At 47.4% G+C, this 24,140-nt stretch overlaps 1 protein-coding gene across 2 annotated transcripts in view; it reads left to right on the top strand.

Moving 5' to 3' along the window:
• Positions 1-4,300: 4,300 nt before the first annotated feature.
• Positions 4,301-24,140, top strand: part of SETBP1 (SET binding protein 1) — a 277,042-nt gene continuing 257,202 nt past the window's right edge. For both annotated transcript variants that reach the window (XR_013843348.1, XM_079994676.1), the window contains exon 1: positions 4,301-5,454. The gene's annotated coding sequence lies outside the window, so the exon portion shown is untranslated. The remainder of the gene's footprint in view (positions 5,455-24,140) is intronic.

Below are 24,140 nucleotides of genomic sequence, written 5' to 3'. Positions count from 1 at the left end.
TAGCCACCTTCAAATATCTCAAGGGCTGTGGTATGGTAGATAGAACAAGCTTGTTTTCTCCTGCTCTGGGGGGCAGGTAGTAACTGAACTAATGGCTTCAAGTTACAGAAGAAATGAGATACTGACTAAACATCAGGAAAATCTTTCTGATGGTAAGAGCTGTTTGACAGTGGAATGGACTCCCTCAGGAGATGGTGGACTCTCCTTCTTTGGAGGTTTTCAAGTAGAGGTTGGATGGTCATCTGCAATAGATGCAGAACCCTGATTCTACTTTCCCATCTTTTTCAAGAGACTTGGTTTGGATGTGGACAGTGATGGTCCAAGCAGACAGACCTCTCATGTTCACGGTAACCTTAATGGTAGGCGCAATTTTGCAGTCCCATTATTATTACCTAATTGATCTTTTAACGATCATTGCAATTATTATTTATTGATTTATGAATCATATTATACATGTTTGCCAAGGTGGTTTACAAACATGTCTTTTCTCTCTGGTCGGGGACAGAGGGTGGCGCTTGGGGGGGAATTGTCATCCCGCCACTCCTTGGTGTGTGGAGTACCTCAGGGTGCAATACTCTCCCCGATGCTTTTCAACATCTTTATGTGCCCCCTCGCCCAGCTTGTCTGGAGTTTTGGGCTGGGTTGCCATCAGTATGCTGATGACACCCAACTCTATCTGTTGATGGATGGCCATCCTGACTCGGTCCCAGACACACTGATCAGATGCTTGGAAGCTGTGGCTGGATGGTTACGTGGGAGCCGGTTGAAGTTAAATCCTTCGAAGACAGAGGTCCTGTGGCTGGGACGGGACGATATGGGATTGAGGGGGCAACTCCCATCTCTTGCGGGGGTGCAATTAGTGCCAGCACCATCCGTTAAGAGTTTGGGTGTAATCTTCAATAACTCCCCCTCCATGGAGGCGCAGATTGCAGCTATAACAAAGGCGGCATTTTTTCATCTCCGCCAAGCTAAGCAGTTGGCTCCTTACCTCTCTCGCCCTGACCTAGCCACTGTGATCCAACCTGGTGGAACGCTCTGTCACAAGAGACAAGGGCCCTGCAGGACTTGACATCTTTCCGCAGGGCCTGCAAGACAGAGCTGTTCCACCAGGCCTTTGGTCAGGGCGCAGCCTGACTCCCTCCTTTGGCAATCTTTACAAAACTTTAGTTTATGGTTGCCATCAATTTTGATTTTAATTAATTTTTATAATGTTTTTATAATGTTGCACTGTTTTAGTGTTGTTAGCCGCCCTGAGCCCGGCTTCGGCTGGGGAGGGCGGGATATAAATAATTTATTATTATTATTATTATTATTATTATTATTATTATTATTATTCCTGAAAGATATTCGGCACCTGTTGCATCTCAGACAGGGTTACTGTTCTACCAAACAGGGGCAGCCCCATTCAAAGCCCTGCTCTAAGTCACTTCTAGAATTTTGTGTGGTTTGAAAAAGAACCTTTCCTGTTGTGATATTTGGAAAACCTGATCCTAAGCAGTATGTGGCCTTATATCTTAGTATAATTAGTGCTAAATGTTTTTCCAGATATGTTCCAGATATATTAAAAAGCACGTAAAATCTTAGTAAAATTCTGCGCAAATGAAAGTGTGTTATACTATAATGCTGGTTTTTGTCACTGCCGTTTCAGCAAATTGGTTTCCCCGCCCCCCATTAAACACTTCCAATCTACACTTGAGAAAATGTGAAAATATTAGCAAAATACTGCTTAAATGAAAGTGTTATAACACTTAAAAAAAAAAAAAACCTTTCCCCAGTCACCACCATTTTAGCAAGGTGTTTCTCCCCCTAATTAAACACTTTCAATCCAAAACAAACACTAAAACACTTTGTTTTTTTGACATTTCGTGGGTTGCAATGGGAAATCATATTTAAATAAATAAGTGCTTAGCACTAAATAAATAAATGATTTTTTAAAAAAAACAAAATTTCATCCAGATTTATTATATATTTTAAAATAGCCTTTCGGGTGACATGTACCATCTCCAGACTTACCTACAGCAAGCCTGTAATACCCACTGATGTGCAGGGACCATAGCAGGATGGATATATAGGAAAAGTGAAACACCCCCTGACAGTGTAGAAGATGAACTGCAGCTGTGCTCGTAGCTTCTTGCAGAAGAGCCATGCTTTATTTGTGCTAGGAGCCATCCATCTGGATCAACCAGCATGTCACAAATGAATGTACAGTGTTGTCTCTGACCATTGGGTCCACCTAGCTTATCATTTATGGAAGGAACAGGCAATCTGGGGCCCTCTAGATGTTGTGTAGTGTTTAGGACAACTTCCATCCTCCCGGACTATTGCTTATGGAGTCCAGCAAGACCATCCCTGGTCTCACATACCCGCCAAGTGTTCCTGTTTTCCAGGGACAGTCCCAGAATTACCATCCCAGCTTCTGATTTGATCCCGGAAAGTCCCTATTTTCCCCGCCAGTGCTGCTACCACTGAGCTTGGGGAGGAGGATGAGCCAGCACTTGTCCTGAGCACTTGAACTGCGGTGGCTGTGGCAACTGCAACATGATATCCTGTTGTCACTCCATGGCCTCTCCAGGGCTGCTATTACTAGCCTCCTCCTTTGGGCAGCTTGTAGTGGCTTCTGGAGACCAGGTGAGAAGGAAGAGGAGAGGATGCTACCGCTGAGGCCAAGTCTTGTGTGGTGTGCTGACTCTGAGGAGCAGCCAGAGGGCAGGGCTGCCTTGTGCAGGAAGAAAAGGGAAGTGGTTCACAAGGAGTGGTTGGTGTGTTTTTTTAAGGCTGTAGGTTAAACCACAGAGCCTAGGGCTTGCAGATCAGAAGGTCTGCGGTTCAAATCCCCATGACGAGGTGAGCTCCAGTTGCTCGGTTCCTGCTCCTGCCAACCTAGCAGTTCTAAAGCACGTCAAAGTGCAAGTAGTTAAATAGGTACCACTCTGGCGGGAAAGTAAACAGCGTTTCCGTGTGCTGCTCTGGTTCGCCAGAAGCAGCTTAGTCATGCTGGCCACTTGACCCGGAAGCTGTACACCAGCTCCCTCCGCCAATAAAGCGAGATGAGCGCAGCAACCCCAGAGTCGGCCACGACGGGACCTAATGGTCAGGGGTCCCTTTACCTTTACCTTTATGTCTGCATCTCTTGGGACATGGGTGGTGCTGTGGTCTAAACCACTGAGGCTAGGGCTTGCTGATCGGAGGGTTGGCGGTTCAAATCCCCATGACGGGGTCAGCTCCTGTTGTTCAGTCCCAGCTCCTGCCCACCTAGCAGTTTGAAAGCATGTCGAAGTGCAAGTAGATAAATCGGTACCGCTCCGGTGGGAAGGTAAATGGCATTTCCGTGTGCTGCTCTGGTTTCGCCAGAAGCGGCTTAGTCATGCTGGCCACATGATCCGGAAAAACTGTCTGCAGACAAACGTCAGCTTCCTTGGTCAGTAAAGCGAGATGAGCGCCGCAACCCCAGAGTCACTTGTGACTGGACTTAACTGTTTCTGAGCACAATTCAAAGTTTTGGTGTTGACCTTTAAAGCTCTAAACGGCCTCGGTCCAGTATACCTGAAGGAGTGTCTCCAACCCCATCATTCTGCCCGGATGCTGAGGTCCAGCTCCAAAGGCCTTCTGAAGGTTCCCTCACTGCGAGAAGCAAAGCTACAGGGAACCAGGCAGAGGGCCTTCTTGGTAGTGGCACCTGCCCTGTGGAACGCCCTCCCATCAGATGTCAAAGATATAAACAACTACCTGGCATTTAGATAACATCTGAAGGCAGCCATGTTCAGGGAAGTTTTTAATGTGTGACATTTTGATGTATTTTTAATCTTTGTTGGAAGCAGCCCAGAGTGGCTGGGAAAACCCAGCCAGATGGGCAGGGGTACAAATAAATTATTATTATTATTATTATTATTATTATTATTATTATTATTATTATTAGGGTTTTTTGTTATTGTACTATGTAATTTGTATTTTTAATGTTGTACAGTGCCCCAGGATCTTCAGATAAAGGGCGATATATAAATTGAATAAATAAAGAATGTGTGTGTGTTATGGCTCAGTAGGTTAGAACATCGTGTGGATAACACCAAGGTTGCAGGTTCGATTCCCTTATGGGACAGCTGCATATTCTTGCATTGCAATGGGTTGGACAAGATGATCCTCAGGAGTCCCTTCTGACCATTCTTTGATTCTAGGATTCTCTCTCTTTCTCCCTCGACGCTCCTTTCCCGCGCTTGGCCACCGGGGGCGCTGGAAGGGAAGGGAAAAGCGACGGAGGGGGGAGCTATAGAGCAAGCCAGAGACCTGCACAAGCCACCGGCGGCGGCGGCAGCAGCAGCAGCAACGACGCACCGAGGAGGCGACAGTGTCGGCGGCGGCGGCGCAGGCTTCTCCTCTCCGGCTCGGATGAAACTGCGGTGATCGGCAGAAACCGTTTCTCCAGCAGCCCTCGAGGGCTCGCCGAGCCAGAGCGCGAGAGGAAGCGAGCGAAAGGGAACCGGGCAGGTCGCCCTTGGAGCCGCGAGCGGGAGCAGCCGGGCGCAGGCTGGGGTCCCGCTCGCGCCCCCGGATTTGCCCTCCCGCGGACCCACCGGAGAGAGAAAGAGAGAGGGGGGAGGACCCCAAGCGGCAGCTCGCCTCGCGTCGACGGGGATTTTACGCCAGTGCATTGATTTCCCTTCTTCGGAACGAGAAGAGCAATTCCTTCCCTCTCCCTTTCTCCTCCCCTCCCCAGTCTTTCTCCTTCTTTTCTTCCCTCCCCTCCACTGCCACCCCCCTTTTTTAAAAAAGCCCGTAGCAATTTTTTAAACCTCCCTCGGCTTTTTAATATATATATATATATATCTTTTTTTTGTTTTTGCATGCGTGATTTGTTTTGAAAAAGAGAAATTGTTCGAGAGGCGCCATTTTTCACCTCCTTGGGAGGAAAAAAAAGAGAGAGGAGAAAATCTGTTTCCATCTCCCTTGTTTCTCCACCGTGTGCAATCGCCTCCCTTTCCTTTTTCTCGCCCTCCCTCCTTCCTTCCTTCCCTCTCCTCCCTCCCTCTTTCCTGAGTGGGGGTCTCCGCTGAGCAGCCCCCGCGTACCCGCCCCTCCGCCTCCCGCCCCCCCATCTGACAGTTCCCCGCGCGCCATGGCGCCCCTGCGCCAAAATCGCCAAACAGAAGCGGCAGCCGAAGGAGCAATAATACCTTAGGGGGCGGAGAAGGGTGCTTTGCTTTGCTTTTATTTATTTTTTAAAAACAAATTTTTTGGAGGGGTGCAAAAAAAAAGGGACTTAGGGGTCGGGATCTGGAAACCCGCCCCTCCCTACTCCGTTCACACGCCTCCCCAACCTCCCCTCTACACGCATCGCGGTCGGCTGAAAAGAATCCTCGCGAAGCGCGGTGAAAGGAAAGGCAAGGCGCGCGCTGCTCCCACGAAGGACTTTGGGGAGCCTAGCGAAGCCGGGCGCTTGGCTTTCCGAGAAGATAATGGGTGAGTCCTCATGAGCTTTGGGGGGAGGGCTGGGGAGCTTTTTTGGGGGGGTGGGGTGTCTGTAGGGGGTTCCAGAAGGCTGGCGGATGGGTGCCAGGAGGACGAAAAGTTGAGCTCTTTTTTTGGAGGCGCGGGAAAAGGGGGATTTCCTCGCTGCTTTTTGACGCTGCGTTTGCTGCTCAAAAGTCACTCGCATTGCAATAACCTGTGAGTATTATATGCAGATATTAGTTGCGGATCTGCGTGGGTTTCATGTGCTTTTGGTTTTTTTAAGGGGTGCGAGGGAAAGTGGGGGGGGGGTCGTGATTTGGGTGCTGGAAGGAGTTTGCCCAAGGACGCCTGGGGCCCGAGGCTAGGCGTGTTTACTCGGAAGTAACCAGTCACTCAAGGCACAGGCAGTGCTCAAGGGGGCTTACTCCCAGGTAAGCCTGCGCAGAAGACTCCCCTCCTTTCCCTTAAGCTAGCTCACTGTGACTTGGGATGGCAGTGAGACCTCCCCCCCCCCACCCTCCGCTGAATTTAGAGAGAACAGGTGTCGGATCGGGCCCCTGCAGGCGCTGGCTTGGGAACAGGCCCCGATCCAGTCGGCAGTGCTCAAGGGGGCTTACTCCCAGGTAAGCCTGCGGAGAAGACTCCCCTCCTTTCCCTTAAGCTAGCTCACTGTGACTTGGGATGGCAGTGAGACCTCCCCCCCCCACCCTCCGCTGAATTTAGAGAGAACAGGTGTCGGATCGGGCCCCTGCAGGCGCTGGCTTGGGAACAGGCCCCGATCCAGTCGGTTTACTGCCGAGGAAAGCTGCCTAGCTCGAGGCGCTTGCGCGGCTGTCAATTTCCCCGCGCGCTTTACTTGGGGGCCGAGGACGCAGCAGGACTTCCTGCGGGAGGGATCCGGCTGCAGGGCTGTTGCAGGCTTACTTGGGAGTAAGCAAGGCTAGCGCACGGCCTGCAGGGCACTTGCTCGCGAGTAGGCTGACCTGCGAGCAAAACAGGAGCCAGGCTCGGGTTGCAAAGGGGCAGGCCTGGGACTTATCCCAGAGTAAGCATGCGTATAGGAACTGGGCTGTTAAATTCCTTCCTCTACGACCCACCTACCCGTAGTAACATGCCTGCTTATGGGGTTTTGCTGGTGGTTGGCTAGGAGGTGGCAGACTTGGTGTGTCTGAGGTGTGCGGAGCGGGTGGCAAGACGGCATTCCCTCTCGCTTGCAGCTTCCAGCGTGGATCTTGCGAGAGTAATGAGCTTCGCGCCAGGAAAGTGTGGTTGTCGAGGAGAATGAGATGGCAGCGCTTCTTTTTTAAAAGAGAGAGAGAGAAAGAAAGAAAGAAAGAAAGAAAGAAAGAAAGAAAGAAAGAAAGAAAGAGCGAACATGCATCAGAATTTGGGGGTATTGCACAGTGCACTACGGCCACACCATTTCATGTTTGCGCGGTTTGCGTTAGATTTTGGCTCCCAACCCCCACCCCTTCTCCGGCCAAGCCTTTTGCGAGGCTCTTCGAGTGCTATTTTGACATTGGCAAAAGGACACTCTGGCAACTGCTACGGTTTGCGACGCATAAACAAGCCCTGCTCGCTCTGTGTGTTTGTCCGTGTAGCAGGGGCTGGATAATTAACAATGCAGGTTTTCTTTTCTCTCTCTCCCGCCCCCTTCCCTGTATGTGTCAGAGTCAACCTCGTTAATAGATCGGCTACTAATAAATCCAGGATTACCCTTCAGCTACCCTCCCATGCCTTAGTTGGTTTAATTTTTTTAAACAACATACACCAAAAACACAGTGTCTGCGTCTTCCCCTCCAAATCCCTGAGCTCTGCTTCTGATTCCTGCAAACACTTGCTGTGCTTTTCCCTTCCAAAGCTATTTATTTATTTTGCAAGAGGGGAGAGAAAATGCTGGAGGTTGAAGGCATTAAGAAAGCGAAAGAGCTTGTAGCACATGTGGGGGCGAGGGCAGGAGGTGATCTCAGCCTCTGGTTTCCTCCCTTTCCTCTTCTCGTGCCTTTTTTTTTTTGCAAACAGCAACAGAATGCTGCGTGCTTTGAAAACAATAAAAGAAATAAAAGGTTGAAATAGCCTGATAGCAAATGCTGCGAGGCTTGATACCAAGTAATAAGCTGGAATAGATACTTTTGTGTTTGGTGGAGGGGTGGCTCCTTTGTAACGCAGCATTGTGATGTATTTGGGGAATCGTAGAAACACCATACAGGTTATGTTGTGTCCAGAAGATGGAGAGAAGAGAAGAATTTCTTTCCTTGTTGTTTGAATGGGGTTTCTCTCCCAACCCCGGAACATTGCAACCTCCCCAAAATTGTATCCACTAAAGTTGTGGGTTAGGAAAATCTAGTTCGCATTGTTGCGATGATTGTTGCGAACTGGCTTTTTGTGTGTGCCTTCTCTTCATCTGGATGTGTTGGAGGCAACAGATTGAGTTTGGACCTGTTTGCGGGGATGGGTGGGGGTGGAAAAACCCTGTCAACTTTGCCAGTCTGTTAGAGTGCCCAGTCCTCCCCAGCAGGGAAGAAAACAAACCCAAGTCCTCACCCCCTACCCATGCCCTTCCCTCCCCCACTGCCAAATCCAAGACTCCCCCTTCCAAACCGAAGCAGAGGGAAGAGTGGGGAGAGCAGCTTTTGTAGGAAAACCCCATTGGAGCTGCAGTAGTGAGGTTTTCCTTTGCATGGGGTGGATGACTTTTGGTGTGGTGTGTGTGTGAGGGTGTCTGGGTGTGAAGGAGGGGTGGATGGGATCTGGGAGGAGCCATGGCTGGGAGGGTGAGTGGATTCAGACTTGCATGGCCTTGAAAAGGTTCCTCCTCCTCCAGATCAGTTCTTCTATGATGGTTCCTATGGCATGGGTAATCAGAAGCATCTCTTTTGCTCCAGGCCTATTTCCTTAGTTCCTGGAGGAGAGACTGCAGTGTCAGCGAAGTGCAAGTGTTCATGTGTTTAGTGTTTTGGAGCTTCTAGGCTCCATATTCCAAGAGAATGGATGGGTAGGTAGGAAGCAGAGAGCTAGTTTCTGTTTCTCTTCCCTAGAAAGCTACCTAGGATGAATTTATACTGGGGGTGAAATACTATTTATTCTGAGGAAGTAAGAATCCTAGCAGAAGGCCTCTTGAACATGAGAGCTGAGTACAGTGGTACCTCGGGTTAAGAACTTAATTCATTCTGGAGGTCTGTTCTAAACCTGAAACTGTTCTTAACCTGAGGTACCACTTTAGCTAATGGGGCTTCCCGCTGCCGCCATGCCACTACTGCGTGATTTCTGTTCTCATCCTGAAGCAAAGTTCTTAACCCGAGGTACTATCTCTGGGTTAGCAGAGTCTGTAACCTGAAGCGTCTTTAACCTGAGGTACCCCTGTACAGTCATACCTTGGGTTATAGCCGCTTCAGGTTGCGTTTTTTCGGGTTAGGGACCGCCAAAGCCCGGAATTACTGGAACAGGTTACTTCCGGGTTTCGGTGGTCGCGCATGTGCAGAAGTGCCAAATAGCAACCCGTGCATGCGCAGATGTGGGTTGTGAACGCTGTGGGTTGCGAATGTGCATCCCACATGGATCATGTTCGCAACCCGAGTGTCCACTGGATCCCTGCTCCTCCTAGCAACTCTCTGCTCCTGCGGAAACTTCCTAGAGTTTGCATTCTGATGTAGCAGTTCTTCCTCCCCCTGCCACATGGGTGCCTTTTCACAGAGGCGGAAGGGAATTGGCCGAGAGATGAAGAGGGTACAGGAAATCCTCAAGATTGGTAGGAAGTGAGCTTTCTAGGAAAGGTCTATGAACATTAGCTGAGAGCTTGAGAAGAGGGGGAAGAGGACGGATTTTTGGTTATGCTTCCTCTCTTGACTTATGGAAGCAAACGGTGGTCTAGACATAGCCCTGTCGGAAGTAAGGTAAAGGTAAAGGTAAAGGTACCCCTGCCCGTACGGGCCAGTCTTGACAGACTCTGGGGTTGTGCGCCCATCTCACTCAAGAGGCCAGGGGCCAGCGCTGTCCGGAGACACTTCCGGGTCACGTGGCCAGCGTGACATCGCTGCTCTGGCGAGCCAGAGCCGCACACGGAAACGCCGTTTACCTTCCCGCTGGTAAGCGGTCCCTATTTATCTACTTGCACCCGGAGGTGCTTTCGAACTGCTAGGTTGGCAGGCGCTGGGACCGAGCAGCGGGAGCGCACCCCGCCACAGGGATTCGAACCGCCGACCTTTCGATCGGCAAGCCCTAGGCGCTGAGGCTTTAACCTGTCGGAAGTAGGTGGCACGTAACCAAGTGGAAGAGAAAGTATATGCGGACCATATTTTCGCCTCCCACCCTGCCCTTTTGCCTCTTACTTTATATTGAAAGCAGAGGTGTTTCATTAACTCTAAGATGTCAGCAGCCCGGCAGTTCGGTCAAAGTGGTGAGGCAAGGGAGCGATGCCGGCCAGCCCGCTCCGGGGTGGGGGCACCCAGTGTGCCATTGCCTTATATGTACATCTGTGGAGTTGGAAAGGATGTTCCAAGCAAGCCGACTGTTGATCCTGCTCATCTTCTTGCTGGGGGGTGGGGTGGGGAGGGAAGTAACTCGATCCCTCTGATACTGACAGCAGGATTTTGCAGGGTGGCCAAGAGCTTGCAACTTTGGCCAGCTTCAAGGGTGCAGCCAGTCCTAGGAACCTGGGTGGCAATGGCTTTTTTATTATTATTAAGAGACACATGTATTTAAAGTCACACCCTGCCAATCTGATGCAAAGGGCCTGAAAAGCTTTTGGAGCTGGGTTCAACTTGCTGAAGGAATTCAGAAATAACCAAGCGCCTGGACCTTCAGTCAGAAGGAGGGTTTTTATATTTTCAACCAATAGAAGTATAAAGGAGGACATATTGCTTGTCTAAACTTTGTGATAATCTGAATTCACTGTACAGTCATACCTCGGGTTTCAGGTTGCGCACCACGCCAAACCTGGAAGTACTTGAACGGGTTACTTCTGGATTTCGGCGCTTGTGCATGTGCAGAAGAGCTAAATCACGCTTTGTGCATTCACAGAAGCGCCGAATCGCAATCTGCGCATGCACAGACGCGGCGCTGTGGGTTGCAGGCACTGCGAGTTGCGGACATGCTTCCCGCACGGATCACGTTTGCAACCTGAGCATCCACTGTACAGTGGTACCTCGGGTTAGATACGCTTCAGGTTACACACTCCGCTAACCCAGAAATAGTGCTTCAGGTTAAGAACTTTGCTTCAGGATAAGAACAGAAATCGTGCTCCGGCGATGCAGTGGCAGCAGGAGGCCCCATTAGCTAAATTGGTGCTTCAGGTTAAGCACAGTTTCAGGTTAAGAACGGACCTCCAGAACAAATTAAGTACTTAACCCGAGGTACCACTGTACTGTAAGTTTCCTTGCAAAGCTTTATGTCTGTGTGACCCTAAGAGAACTGCCTTCCTTTTTTTCTGAGCATCTGATGATACAAAGTTTCTCTCCCTTTCCTCTTTGGTTTTTGTTTTGAATCTGTTACTTTCTGTTATGTTCTCCTTTTGGACATTACGTATTTCTATTTCAAATCTGCCTTGTCTTTGACAGTTCATTTCCCCTACCTATTTCTTGCAAAGCTCCAGTGCCCTTTTACAGCCGCTGCTGCTGCAGCAGGCAAAAATTCAGCAGGAGAAGCTCCTCCCAGCACAGTGAAGTGGGAAAGCTGTTCCTGTTGGATTTTTTGACAGCATTAATGGAGTATGGGGGGTTCTGTTGGGGAGGGGGATAACTGAGCCAGACATTTGGACCACCTTGTGTTGCTCATTGTCTTTGTCCCCATTTTACAGATGGGCAGCTTGAGGGCAAAACACGAATGGCTTCCCCTCAGTCACACAGGGAGTATACCAGGTTTCTCAGGGCTGATTTTAAATGCTGTAGACTTCATGTATAGAGCCCTGCCCTGGGTTTAAGCTTGAAGCTGGAATGTTGTAGAACCTGAAACTAGCTGGCTGTTCAATAGATAGAGCTCTTTTCTTTAAATTTGCAAAATTACTTGCATGGCTCCTGTGTCCGTGATAAAGCCTGGTGGCATTTGAAGCCCCAGTATTGGCCTTCAACATTCCTACCACATTCTATACAAATTAGGGGCACAGGAAAATTGAAAGATGCCTTATACTGAAACAGACCACTGGCCCATCTTGCTCAGGATTGCCTGTGCTGACTCAGAGTGCCTCTCCAAGGTTTCAGATAGGAACCTTCCCAACCCAACCTAGAGATGTCAAGGACTGAACCTGGGACCTTCTGCAAAGTGGTTGCTCTACCACTGAGCTATGTAAAAAGGTAAAGGGACCCCTGACCATTAGGTCCAGTCATGACTGACTCTGGGGTTGTGGCGCTCATCTCACTTTTTTGGCCAAGGAAGCTGGCGTACAGCTTCCGGGTCATGTGGCCAGTATGACTAAGCTGCTTCTGGCAAACCAGAGCAGCGCACGGAAATGCAGTTTACCTTCCCGCGAGAGCGGTACCTATTTATCTACTTGCACTTTTGATGTGCTTTCGAACTGCAAGGTTGGCAGGAGCAGGGACCGAGCAACACGAGTTCACCCTGTTGTGGGGATTCAAACCGCCGACCTTCTGATTGGCAAGTCATAAGCTCTGTGGTTTAACCCACAGCGCCACCCCCCTCCTAAATGGAACCAGTGTTAGAAACTCAGATATATCAGCTAGGCACCAATTACCTCCTCCAACCGGGGTTGTGGTTGTCAAAACAGAATGCCCGCTTGGCATTTGGGGGCCAGACAGCTCAAAAGTTGTGTTTTTCATCACAACTTTTTTGGTTACTGAAATTCGGTCTGATGGTGCAGATAAAATATAACCGGTGGAATTCCCCAGGATATGTTGCTAGTGTGTGAAAACAGGCAAGGTCCAAGGATCCCCAGGCAGATGGCAGAGGTTTGCCAGGACATCTTCACTTGTTCACAAGTGGCCGAAAGCCAGGTGCAAAATGTGCCTGGTGAATTTTGAACGCTGAACAGAACCATGTAGTACTTTGAGTTCTTTGGAGGAAAAGATGGGATATAAATGCAAGGAATAACTAAGATATAAACTTGAAGGCCAGGTATCAAGGGCCTTGAAGATGGATCAACTAAAAGGCCCAATGGTCTGACTCTGTATAAGGCAGCTTCTTACATAAGACATTGTAGTTTGTCTAGGCATTTGGATCTTGAAGACCATTTCCCCCACCCCACTCCTGAATATGGCCTTTGTGTATTTTCTACTGTTTTACTTTACTCATTTGAAATAAAATTAACTTGAAGAAGCTGGGTGAACTTAGACCTTCCCTCCCCAATTTCAGGTTAAAGCAGCCTTTGGACTACAATTCCCATCATCATCATTGAACACTGGCCGTGCTGGCTAGGAATGATGGGAATTGTAGTCTAGCAACACCTAGGGACCCAAGACTGAGAAAGGTCTAGAATATCCAGGGCTCCCCCCCCCCCCAGTCAGTTCTCACTGGAACTCAGTTCCGGCACTTCTCAGCTGGGTACCATTACCATTATAAGAGAACAAGGGAGGTGTTCATGGTGAGTTCTGGCACCTCTTTTTCTAGAAAAATAGTACTGATAATATCTTTTGCAGTTGTTTTGGACTGCAACTTCCATCAACCCCCAACCGTTGTGGTCCGAAACATCTGGAGGACTCCCCTTTTGGCAAAGGATGGCTTAGACTAGCCCTCTGCAGTGACCACCCCTGTCTTCACCTGTAAGAGGGTCTTGCTGTTCTGGCTTCTGTGATAGCTGCGCAGCCTGCATTCACTCCGTAAGATGCACACACATTTCCCCTTACTTTTTAGGAGGGAAAAAGTGAGTCTTATAGAGCAAGAAATACGGTATGTTGTTGTTTAGTCATTTAGTCGTGTCTGACTCTTCATGACCCGGATACTGCCTTGCCGTGGCGAAGGGGCTTGAATAACTCAGAGAAGCTATGAGCTATCACTTGCAGGGCCACCCAAGATGGACAGGTCACAGTGGAGAGTTTTGACCAAACGTGATCCACCTGGAGCAGGAACTGGCAAGCCACTCCAGTATCCCTGCCAAGAAAACTCCATGGACAAAGACAACAGGCAATAAGAATTATAGGTCGGGATTTTAGAGATGCTTAGGTTGGGCATCACCAAAAAAAGGTTGGGAACCACTGTATTAAAGGGAGAGGAGGAGGACCTGTTAAAGGGATAACACCTAGGTTTAACACATCTTCTGCTGCAGATTCATTGTGCGAGCTTCTTGAATTCATTCCCATCCTGCTACTCTTCCCCTCAGCACAGTGGGAACATGGTCAATCCATCTTGGGCAGAGATGTGATTTGTGAGCGTTCACCTCCATTCCCTTCTGTTCCTGCTTTCTTGGACCTACGGAACATCCCTGAGGGCAGGGCCTGTGTATTTTCTTTTGGTTTGTGTACAGTGCCTGGTTAGCATGGGGACTCCAGTAGTAACAGTGAATCATAACAATATGAAGGCATTTGGAAGCGTTGTATAAATAGCCAGCCGTAATGCGGCAGATCATTCAGTTGATGAGGCATTTCAGGACACCAAAGTATGAGGGGCGGCGGAAAAGGGAGATTCCTGCAAAATCTTGATTTGCAAGGCTGTGTGCACCTGGTAATTACACCAGGGGGGGAATTTGATAGTGGATGTAAGTTTACTACCCCGAGACTCTCAGCTTCCATTTAAAAACAAACAGCAGTGTGAGTGTCTGCCCTTTACAGAGACCGTTGCCAGGTTGCAACCTGCAGATTCATTATTACCAGATTTCTTTCCCACCTTAAGGTCCCAGGGCGAGTCACGGCAATGTAAGAATACAATATCACGCCTGTGAAATTGGACGGGAAAGAGAAATGTCTGCTGTAATGTCAGAAACCCCAGGAGGACTGGGCAAGGTTTCCAGTGAATAGGACGTAGAGCCTCAAAGACCTTTATGCAAAACAGGCATATGCAAATCAGCCTTGTTTTTGCAACTTATAAAAACGCAGGTTCTCTTGGTTCAACATTTATATTTAATTTCTGTTTTGTTTTGTTTTGCACACATTTCCCTGGCTGAAACATTTGCATAGAGTGCTGTAGCCCCTAAGCCGTGATGGCAGTCTGTGGGGAAAATTGGAATAAATCAGAACTTTCCCCATAGAACCCATAAATCTGACAAGTCTTATGAGTAGATCTTTTTTTCCTGAGCCTTCAGAAAACAGTGGGGGTCTTCCCATTTCAATTCATGCAACCAGGAAATGACTGTTTGGCTGTGGAGTACAGGCAACAACCAATTATTATTATTTTTTTGTTTAATCGTGTCCGACTCTTCATGACCCCATGGACCAGAGCACGCCAGGCACCCCTGGCTTCCTCCCACAGTTCGGCCAAACTCATGTTCATTGCTTCGAGAACACTGTCCAACCATCTCGTCCTCTGTCATCCCCTTCTCCTTGGGCTCTCCATCTTTCTCAACATCAGCCTCTCTTTCAGGGAGTCTTCTCTTCTCATGAGGTGGCCAAAGTATTGGAGCCTCAGCTTCACAATCTGTCCTTCCAGTGAGCACTCAGGGCTGATTTCCTTCAGAATGGAGAGGTTTGATCTTCTTGCAGTCCATGGGACTCTCAAGAGTCTCCTCCAGCACCATAATTCAAAAGCATCCATTCTTCGGCGATCAGCCTTCTTTATGGTCCAGCTCTCACTTCCATACATCACCACTGGGAAAACCATAGCTTTAACTATACGGACCTTTGTCGGCAAGGTGATGTCTCTGCTTTTTAAAATGCTGTCTAGGTTTGTCATTGCTTTTCTCCCAAGAAGCAGGCATCTTTTATTTTTGTGACTGCTGTCACCATCTGCAGTGATCATGGAGCCCAAGAAAGTAAAATCTCTCACTGCCTTCATTTTACATTTTACAACCAATTTACACACGTCCAGTTGATGTGCGGCTGTGCCGAACCTGGAAGCGACTTTAAAAATGGCCAAAACAGTCCTAAAAGAGCCCAGAAAGGGGGAAAGGGCATGAAAACAGTGCTTAGCAATCCCACAAGCCTTTGCAAGTGCAATTCCAGGAGCCCTTGCTCTGACCATTGAGGCCTGTGGAGAGTTGGAGTTTGGAGCAAGGAGGTTTGGAGGGAGCGATTTGGCGGAGCTTAGTTTCTCAAGGTTTTGGCGTGCTGGTTTCTCAAGGGTTTCCAGGGGTTTAGAAGGTGTTTGTAAGCTTTTCCAAGGGTGTTTCAGATATATGCGATAAAAGCCTGCTGCCCAGGAAGATAACCCCTGCGTAAATGGGGAGTTGCCTGTACATGTTGTACATTTAAAGCACATTGAAATACAGTGGTAGCTCTGGTTAACAACTTAATTCATTCTGGAGGTCCGTTCTTAACCTGAAACTGTTCTTAACCTGAGGTACCACTTTAGCTAATGGAGCCTTCTGCTGCCACCGCGCCGCTGCCACGCAATTTCTGTTCTCATCCTGAAGCAAAGTTCTTAACCTGAGGTACTATTTCTGGGTTAGCAGAGTCTGTAACCTGAAGCGTCTGTAACCCGAGGTACCACTGTACATCTTTCAAGCACATGACATCCTCCAAAGAATATTGGGAAGTGTTGTTTCCTTCTCACAGAACTATACTTCCCAGCGCCCCTAACAAACTACAGTTCCTAGGATTCTTTTTTTTCCGGGGGGGGGGGGGAACCATGTGTTTTAAATGTGTGTTGAATGAGCTTTGAAAATATGGTTTGCTAGGGCAATGTGATTCCTCACTTCCTCCCCCTGAATATGTGTTCCATGTCACCCCAAAATCTGCACTGGAAGAACCCTTAGGTTATATTTAGGGAGCACACAGGGGGAGGAGAGATGAGGACCATTTATTATTCAGTTATAAAGAAATTCATATACCTCTAATTCATAAATAAAATATCCCAGCTGTTCAAAGCAAGAAAAAAAAGAATAGTAATTTTATTATTTACCGTATTTTTCGCCCCATAGGACGCATTTTTCCCCTCCAAAAATGAAGGGGAAATGTGTGTGCGTCCTATGGGGCGAATGCAGGCTTTCACTGAAGCCTGGAGAGCGAGAGGGGTCAGTGCGCACCGACCCCTCTCACTCTCCAGGCTTTGCACAGTTCTCCGCAAGGGCGGGAGCCCTGCACTGAGCTCCCGCGGCTTGCGGAGAGTTTCCTGTTCTGGGGGCTGGGGTTGGGGGAAGCTCGGGCTTCCCCTGCTCCAGCCCCGTGCCTGGGGGGGGGAAATAAAATTTGTTTCCTTTATTCCCCCCCCCAAAAAAAAACCTAGGTGCGCCTTATGGGACCGTGCGTCCTATAGGGCAAAAAATACGGTATATCCTACCCATCTGGCTGGCGTTCCTGTACATAACAACCGTACATGCAGCCAAACAGTAAACACCATGTAAAAAGGTTAAAATCAGATAATTAGCGTGGAAAGACGTGGTCTTAATTGCACACATAACCCTGATGGAATAGAAATTTTTTCAGCAGGTGTTGAAAAGTTACAACAGAAGAAGCTTGCTGAAGGATGATAAATCTTTGCACTGACGGAACGTTCTCCTTAATGCCACATTGAATACTATTCAGTACTTATAAATGTTCTCTGTAGAATTATATGCAGTATTTATTTTACAGTATTTATAACTTGCCTTCTAATCTGGTAGATTCCAAAGTTGGCTAACAGGCTTTTTTAAAAAATTAAAAAATAAAAACTAAAGCCAAATAAAGATGTCAATAACGAAAACGGAAATAGCACCAGACTTTGAACGCTGTTTCAAAATGGCATAAAACTTTGTTGGAAGTTTGAGAGAGAGAAAAGCAGGATCTCTATTTGAAAATCAATGAAGCAGGGGGACTTGCCCAGATGGACAGAGGGAAGCAGTGTCCGAAATTCGCCAGGTGCATTTTGCACCTGGATATTGGCCACTTGCGACTAAGTGAAAATGCCAGGGCGCCTGACATCTCCACTCTCTGGAGCTGCATGCCTGGGGATCCTTGGATCTTGCCTGTTTCCATACACTAACAACACATCCTGCAGAATTCTGTCCGTGATATTTTATCTGCACAAGCCGAACGAATTTGAGGAAGCAAAAAGTCGTACGATTTTAGAGCCGCTTGGCTTCAAAATAGCAACCAGACATTCCCTTTGGGGTGACCATAACCCTGATTAAGGACCCATTTGGTGCCTAGCTTATTTACCTGAGCTTCTAACGCTAGAAGGAAGGCATTCCAAAGGCAAGGCGCTACCACTGAAAAGTCCCCGCTTTTTGATGCTGCCTGCCTCACTTCTGGTGCGAGTAGGAGAGGTTCATCTGGAAGCAATTATTACGTTTCATGGCTCATAACTTATGAGCTGCACACTGCAATATATTATGTACAGCTCTTCTCTGTAGGGCCACTCATCAGAGAGGCTTGCTTATGTTACACATTCTTCGCTAATCTCACTTTGGGCATATTTTCTGCTCTCTTGGTAGGATCAATTGCTTGTATGTAATCTTCTTCTTGGTTTTCTTTCTCCCTTCGGGCCAGCTAAACTTTGACCTTGTGCTTAGGGATGCATAATTGCTCTTTGATTTTGGACTCTCTACTTGGCTCAAGAGATGCCTCTGTCTAAAATGAGACAACCTTCACCTCCACATCCCTCCCTCTGAAGGTGTGAGCATCTATTGTGGTTAGAACCATGGTCCCCATGAAGATACGATGGCTGATTAATGTCTGTATGCCTGGATGCACAGTTGTCTCTCTGTTAATGGTGGCTTCATCTGTTTAAAAAATGCCCTGCCATTGCAAACTCCCTGTTGACACCAGTCTGCCTTGGGTTAGCCTGGGTCTGTGTTCGAAACTCAGACATAAATGGCACCTTAAACCTAGGTTGTGGTCACCACAACAAGGTGCCATTTCCCCCTCAATGAAATTTATTATTATCATTACAGCGGTACCTCTGGTTATGAACGGGATCCATTTCGGAGGCCCGTTTGCAACATGAAAAGAGCGCAACCCACAGTAGCGTGTCTGTGCATGCGCGGGTTGCGATTCACCGCTTTTGCGCATGCGTGTGATGTCATTTTGTGCATCTGCGCATGCACGAGCGGCAAAACCTAGAAGTAACCCTTTCCAGTACTTCCGGGTCGCCGCAGGACGTAACCTGAAAGAATGTAACATGAAGCGGATGTAACATGAGGTATTACTGTAGTCATTTCATTTCTACACAGCTTTGTATTTTAAAGAACAAATCTCAAAGTGGTTTACAACACATTAAAACAACCCAGAATAAAACAAGTTCAAGCTTCAAGGAAAATATTTCACTCCTCTAAGTGACATTTTGCTTTCCCCATATTTATTTTACCTACTCAATTTATATAGCTGCCTCACAGCAGAAATACTCTAGGAAGCCAGTGTGGTGTAGTGGTTAGAGTGTCAGACTAGAACCTGAGAGATCAGGGTTCAAATCTCCACTTAGTCATGAAGCTCATTAGGTGAGCCTTAGAGTCATTTGCAGCCTCTTAAGCTACCTCACAGGGACGTGGGTGGTGCTGTGGGTTAAACCACAGAGCCTAGGACTTGCCGATCAGAAGGTTGGCAGTTCGAATCCCCGCAACGGGGTGAGCTCCCGTTTCTCGGTCCCTGCTCCTGCCAACTTAGCAGTTCAAAAGCACGTCAAAGTGCAAGTAGATAAATAGGTACCGCTCCGGTGGGAAGGTAAATGGCGTTTCCGTGTGCTGCTTTGGTTCGCCAGAAGCGTCTTAGTCATGCTGGCCACATGACCCGGAAGCTGTATGCCGGCTCCCTCGGCCAATAAAGCGAGATGAGCGCCGCAACCCCAGAGTTGGCCACGACTGGACCTGATGGTCCCTTTACCTTTACCTTAAGCTACCTCACAGGGTAGTTGTATGAATTAACTGAGGAGGGGAATGAACTGTGAACTCATTTGAAAAAAAGGGGGGGGGATATAAATGCAATAAATAAGATCTTCTGCTTTTACCTGCTTAAGAAAGCTGGAGGAGTCAGCCAGATGGGGCGATCAGTCACCAACCTAGCATTCAGAAGACCTTATAGACCAACTAAGTTTCTTCTGGTATAAGCTTTTGTGTGCATGCATACTTCTTTAGATCCCTGATGGACTTCCATTTCATGCAGCTCAATGTGGTGCCTTCCATGATTCTAGATTTAGGTAGGTAGCCGTGTTGGTTTGACGCAGTCAAAATAAAAATATAAAAAATTGTCCAGTAGCGCTTTATAGACCAACTAAGTTTGTATAGGTATAAGCTTTCGTGTGCATGCAGACTTCTTCAGATACCAATATTTTTATTTTCATTTTATATATTTTTATTTTGACTGCGTCAGACCAACATGGCTACCTACCTGAATCTAGCACCCAGAGATCTCCACATGGTCGCAGTTGGACCTGCACCAGTTGCAAAACACTCCTGGCGAATTTTGAACAATGCCTGGCAAATTTTGAACACTTGCCTTGGCAATCTCAATGTATAATACTGCAGGCCATAGAAAATAATATGACATGGTATTTAAGTGCCCACGTTTCCCACATATGGCCTCTTGGAGCAAAGGAGCCCTGTGAACTGCGAAGTTCAGTTGTCGGATGCAAATGATGGTATTCAGTATGGAAAGATGACTGTGGCTCATGCAAAGTAAGTTGAGAAAAAGTTACTGGCAGAGGAAGTTACAAAGACCAGGTTTAGTCTCCCTGAAAAACGATAGCTTTGTTGTGTTATGAAAGTTAGGCAGAGGAATTTGCAAATTTTCATCACTGAACTTAGTGTTCTGGAAAACTGTTACGGGTCTTGCAGTAAAATACTATCTGCTTTCAATATTGACTTCTGCTGCTAGTACTTTGACACCTATGGCTGTTACTAATACTGGTGGTACTTAAACTTTATTTTGCCCAAGCAATTTCCTTAAATTAAGAGAATTCCCTTGCTTGTGTTGACATGGGTGTGTAAGGGGGACTCACATAACTATTCAGACTTAATTACAACTCACACAAACACCACCCAGGCCATGTTGAGCCATAATCAGGTTTAAAAATTGAATTAAATTCTTCACCAAAAGGAGGACAAGCTTCTGATCTAAAATTCCATTGGTAGAGGTGAAGATGTTCCTGCAAAATAATCATATGTGGTCTGAAATACATCTCCCTGCCTTCCAAAAAGAAAAAAAAAATCATTCTGCTGCCCTCAATATGTTTCCACAGTGACCACTAATTTTAAAAGGATTTGTATTACAGCTCGAGGAGTGGCTGCATAACCTATATTGCTTAACTTGGTATACAGTGTAGGTGTATAATGTACATCATTTGGCATTACATTGTGTAAAGCATCCTACAGAGGCACTGTATTTTGAATGGCTCTGGTCCCAGCCAATTTACAAATTCTCCTGCTGCAACACTAAACTATGGTGAATGATTACACAGATGAGCCTCTGGTTTGTGCGCTCCCTGTCTTCTTTTGCTGCAGGGAGGTTCAGTTTTTGTTACAGACTCATCCCGCTTGCTATGACACCTGGGCACAGGTAAACTGTGGTTAGTCTTAACTGTGGTTCACTAAAACAAGCCAGTTTCAAGCAGCAAGCAGTTGGCTTGCTTTAGTAAACAAGAGCTTGGACTCAAAGCTGTAAATGGCGGTCATCTAAAACAGAAGTGGACTCTTCCAACCTCTTCCTCACAGCTGTGCTGGCCAGCCGCTCACATTCAGCTTTAGCTCCCCAGGTGTGAAACGGAAATGGTTAGTGGTCTGCCTCACTAGGTTGCTGTGAGGGCAAAGAAACCCAAGCCTCTTGCCACTGTCAAGGTTGCCGCTGAGTGGCATGGAGCTGTACTGAATAGAAAAGTATTATGGGTTGAATATGCCAATTGTCATCCTTTTCTCCAAACTACTATTCATTCATTCATTCATTCATTCATTCATTCATTCATTTCATTCTTATCCCATGCTTCTAAAATAATGGACCTTGAGGAGGTGTGGCTTAGGTTGCTGAGGTGTGGGTCGAGTTAGTGTTCAGAATTTGCCAGACACCAGGCACATTTTGCACCTGGCTATCGACCATTTAATAATAATAATAATAATAATAATAATAATAATAATAATAATAATAATATACCCCGCCTTCCCTGGCCAGAGCCGGGCTCAGGGTGGCTAACACCAATAAAATCACAGTAAAAACATAATAGGGGAAAAAGAGAGGGGGGGGGGGAAATCCCAATTTAAAATACAGGTTAAAATGCAATTTAAAATGCAGCCTCATTTTAAAGTAGCTGATAAATCAAGACCATAAGGGGAGGGAAACCTAAGGGTCAGACCCGAGTCCAAACCAAAGGCCAGGCAGAACAGCTCCATCTTGCAGGCCTGCGGAAAGATGTCAAGTCCCGCAGGGCCCTAGTCTCTTGTGACAGAGCGTTCTACCATGTCGGGGCCAGTGCTGAAAAGGCCCTGGCCCTAGTTGAAACCAATCTAACCTCCTTGAGGCTTGGGACCTCCAAAGTGTTGTTGTTTGTGGACCTTAAGGTCCTCCGCGGGGCATACCAGGAGAGGCGGTCCCGTAGGTATGTGGACCTAGGCCGCATAGGGCTTTAAAGGTCAAAACCAGCACCTTAAACCTGACCCTTAAACCTGTGACCAAGTGAAGATGCCTTGGCACCTGACATCTCCACCAACTGGAGTCGCATGCCTGGGGATCCTTGGATCTCCCGTGTTCTCAACTCATTCTGTAGAATTCTATCTGTTACATTTTATGTGCATAATCTGAATGAATTTCAGGAAGCAAAAAGTCGTATTGAAAAATACAACTTCCAAACCATCTGACCTCAAACTGGCAACCAACCAGGTGTTCCTTTTTGGCGACTGTAACCCTGGTTTAAGCAGCAATTTGGTGCCTAGCTGATCTATCTGAGTTTCTAATACTGGGTCCAGCCCCTGACTTCAGCCAATACTGCTTAGTTTTAGAAGGTCACAACGCCTTGTCTCTTCAGACAGACAATGTCCCTGAATCTGTTTTTTGGTTTCTTTTTAAATGCCTCTGTCTTGGATTTTCTGGTCTCGCATAATCTGGAGCCATTTGCTCTCCAGGTAGCTTTTTCCAAATAGGGCACACTGTGTTCAGGAACTGCACAGACTGGACTAGTGAGCGCCATTGAATCTGACCTTTGACTTAGCATTTCCCATAAGCCAGCTTAATGTGCTGTTTACTTGTTTAGAGTTCAGCACTTGTGTTGCTGTTGTTTAGTCATGTCCGACTCTTCATGACCCCATGGACCAGAGCATGCCAGGCACTCCTGTCTTCCACTGCCTCCCACAGTTTGGTCAAACTCATGCTGGTAGCTTTGAGAACACTGTCCAGCCACCTCGTCCTCTGTCGTCCCCTTCTCCTTGTACCCTCCATCTTTCCAAACATCAGGTTCTTTTCCAGGGAGTCTTTTCTTCTCATGAAGTGGCCAAAATATTGGAGCCTCAGCTTCAGGATCTGTCCTTCCAGTGAGCACTCAGGGCTGATTTCCTTCAGAATGGAAAAGTCTGATCTTGTTGCAGTCCATGGGACTCTCAAGTGTCTCCTCCAGCACCATAATTCAAAAGCATCAATTCTTCGGCGATCAGCCTTCTTTATGGTCCAGCTCTCACTTCCGTACATCACCACTGGGAAAATCATAGCTTTAACTATACGGACCTTTGTCGGCAAGGTGATGTCTCTGCTTTTTAAAATGCTGTCTAGGTTTGTCATTGCTTTTCTCCCAAGAAGCAGGCGTCTTTTAATTTTGTGACTGCTGTCACCATCTGCAGTGATCATGGAGCCCAAGAAAGTAAAATCTCTCACTGCCTCCATTTCTTCCCCTTCTGTTCGCCAGGAGGTGATGCCCCTCCTTTTTCACGTGCTCTTGGCATTCGGGACAACATAGATAGCAGAGGCCCTTAGGGCCCAAAGTGACAGGCTGAATGCTTCTTTGTACAAACAGGCAGTGGTGGTGCTTTATCGTCTATGGCGTTGCACTCGAACATCAGCGCATTCTGTCTCGATGTTTTTTCTGGCATGCTGGCACCTTAGGCTGTGTTTCCTTTATGGGCTTTGTGATTTATGGCGGCATCAGTTGTTTAATCACAGTTGGCCTTCCCATCCCTTCTCCTGTTACTCTGTTAGCTACTTACATGGAAAGGTAACTATCTGATCTAATTATGGCATCTCAAATCTAATTGCAGAGTCAAATATGATTCCATAATCTACTACCTAACACCTCGGCTTTGGGAAGACAGAAATGACACATGCGTCTTCTTTTCACGTGCCTCGAGAGTTCTGGGTGTGCTACTTTGAGTTGGAGAATGGCACTTCCAATTTCTAAGCAGCACCCATGTGACAGTTCTATGGTTCAAGTCATTGAGATTTTTGAACCCTCCTTCAGCGTTTTGGATGCCTTAGCAAAGGGTGGCGGTAGATTGATGGATCGAAAGAAGACTTAGAATTTTGATTGAGATACAGTCATACCTCATGTTACATCCGCTTCATGTTACGTTCTTTCAGGTTACGTCCTGTGGCGACCCGGAAAGGGTTACCTCTGGGTTTCACCATTCGCGCATGCGCAGAAGCTCAAAATGAGGCCATGCACATGCACAGAAGTGGCAAATCGCAACCCGCGCAGACACGCCACTGTGGGTTGTGCTCTTTTCATGTTGCGAACGGGCCTCCGGAACAGATACCGTTCGCAACCAGAGGTACTAC

This window comes from Podarcis cretensis (assembly GCF_951804945.1).
Source record: "Podarcis cretensis genome assembly, chromosome: 11".
Taxonomy (NCBI): domain Eukaryota; kingdom Metazoa; phylum Chordata; class Lepidosauria; order Squamata; family Lacertidae; genus Podarcis; species Podarcis cretensis.
The sequence above is the reverse complement of the archived record's forward strand: the minus strand, read 5'-3'. Positions and strand labels throughout refer to the sequence as shown.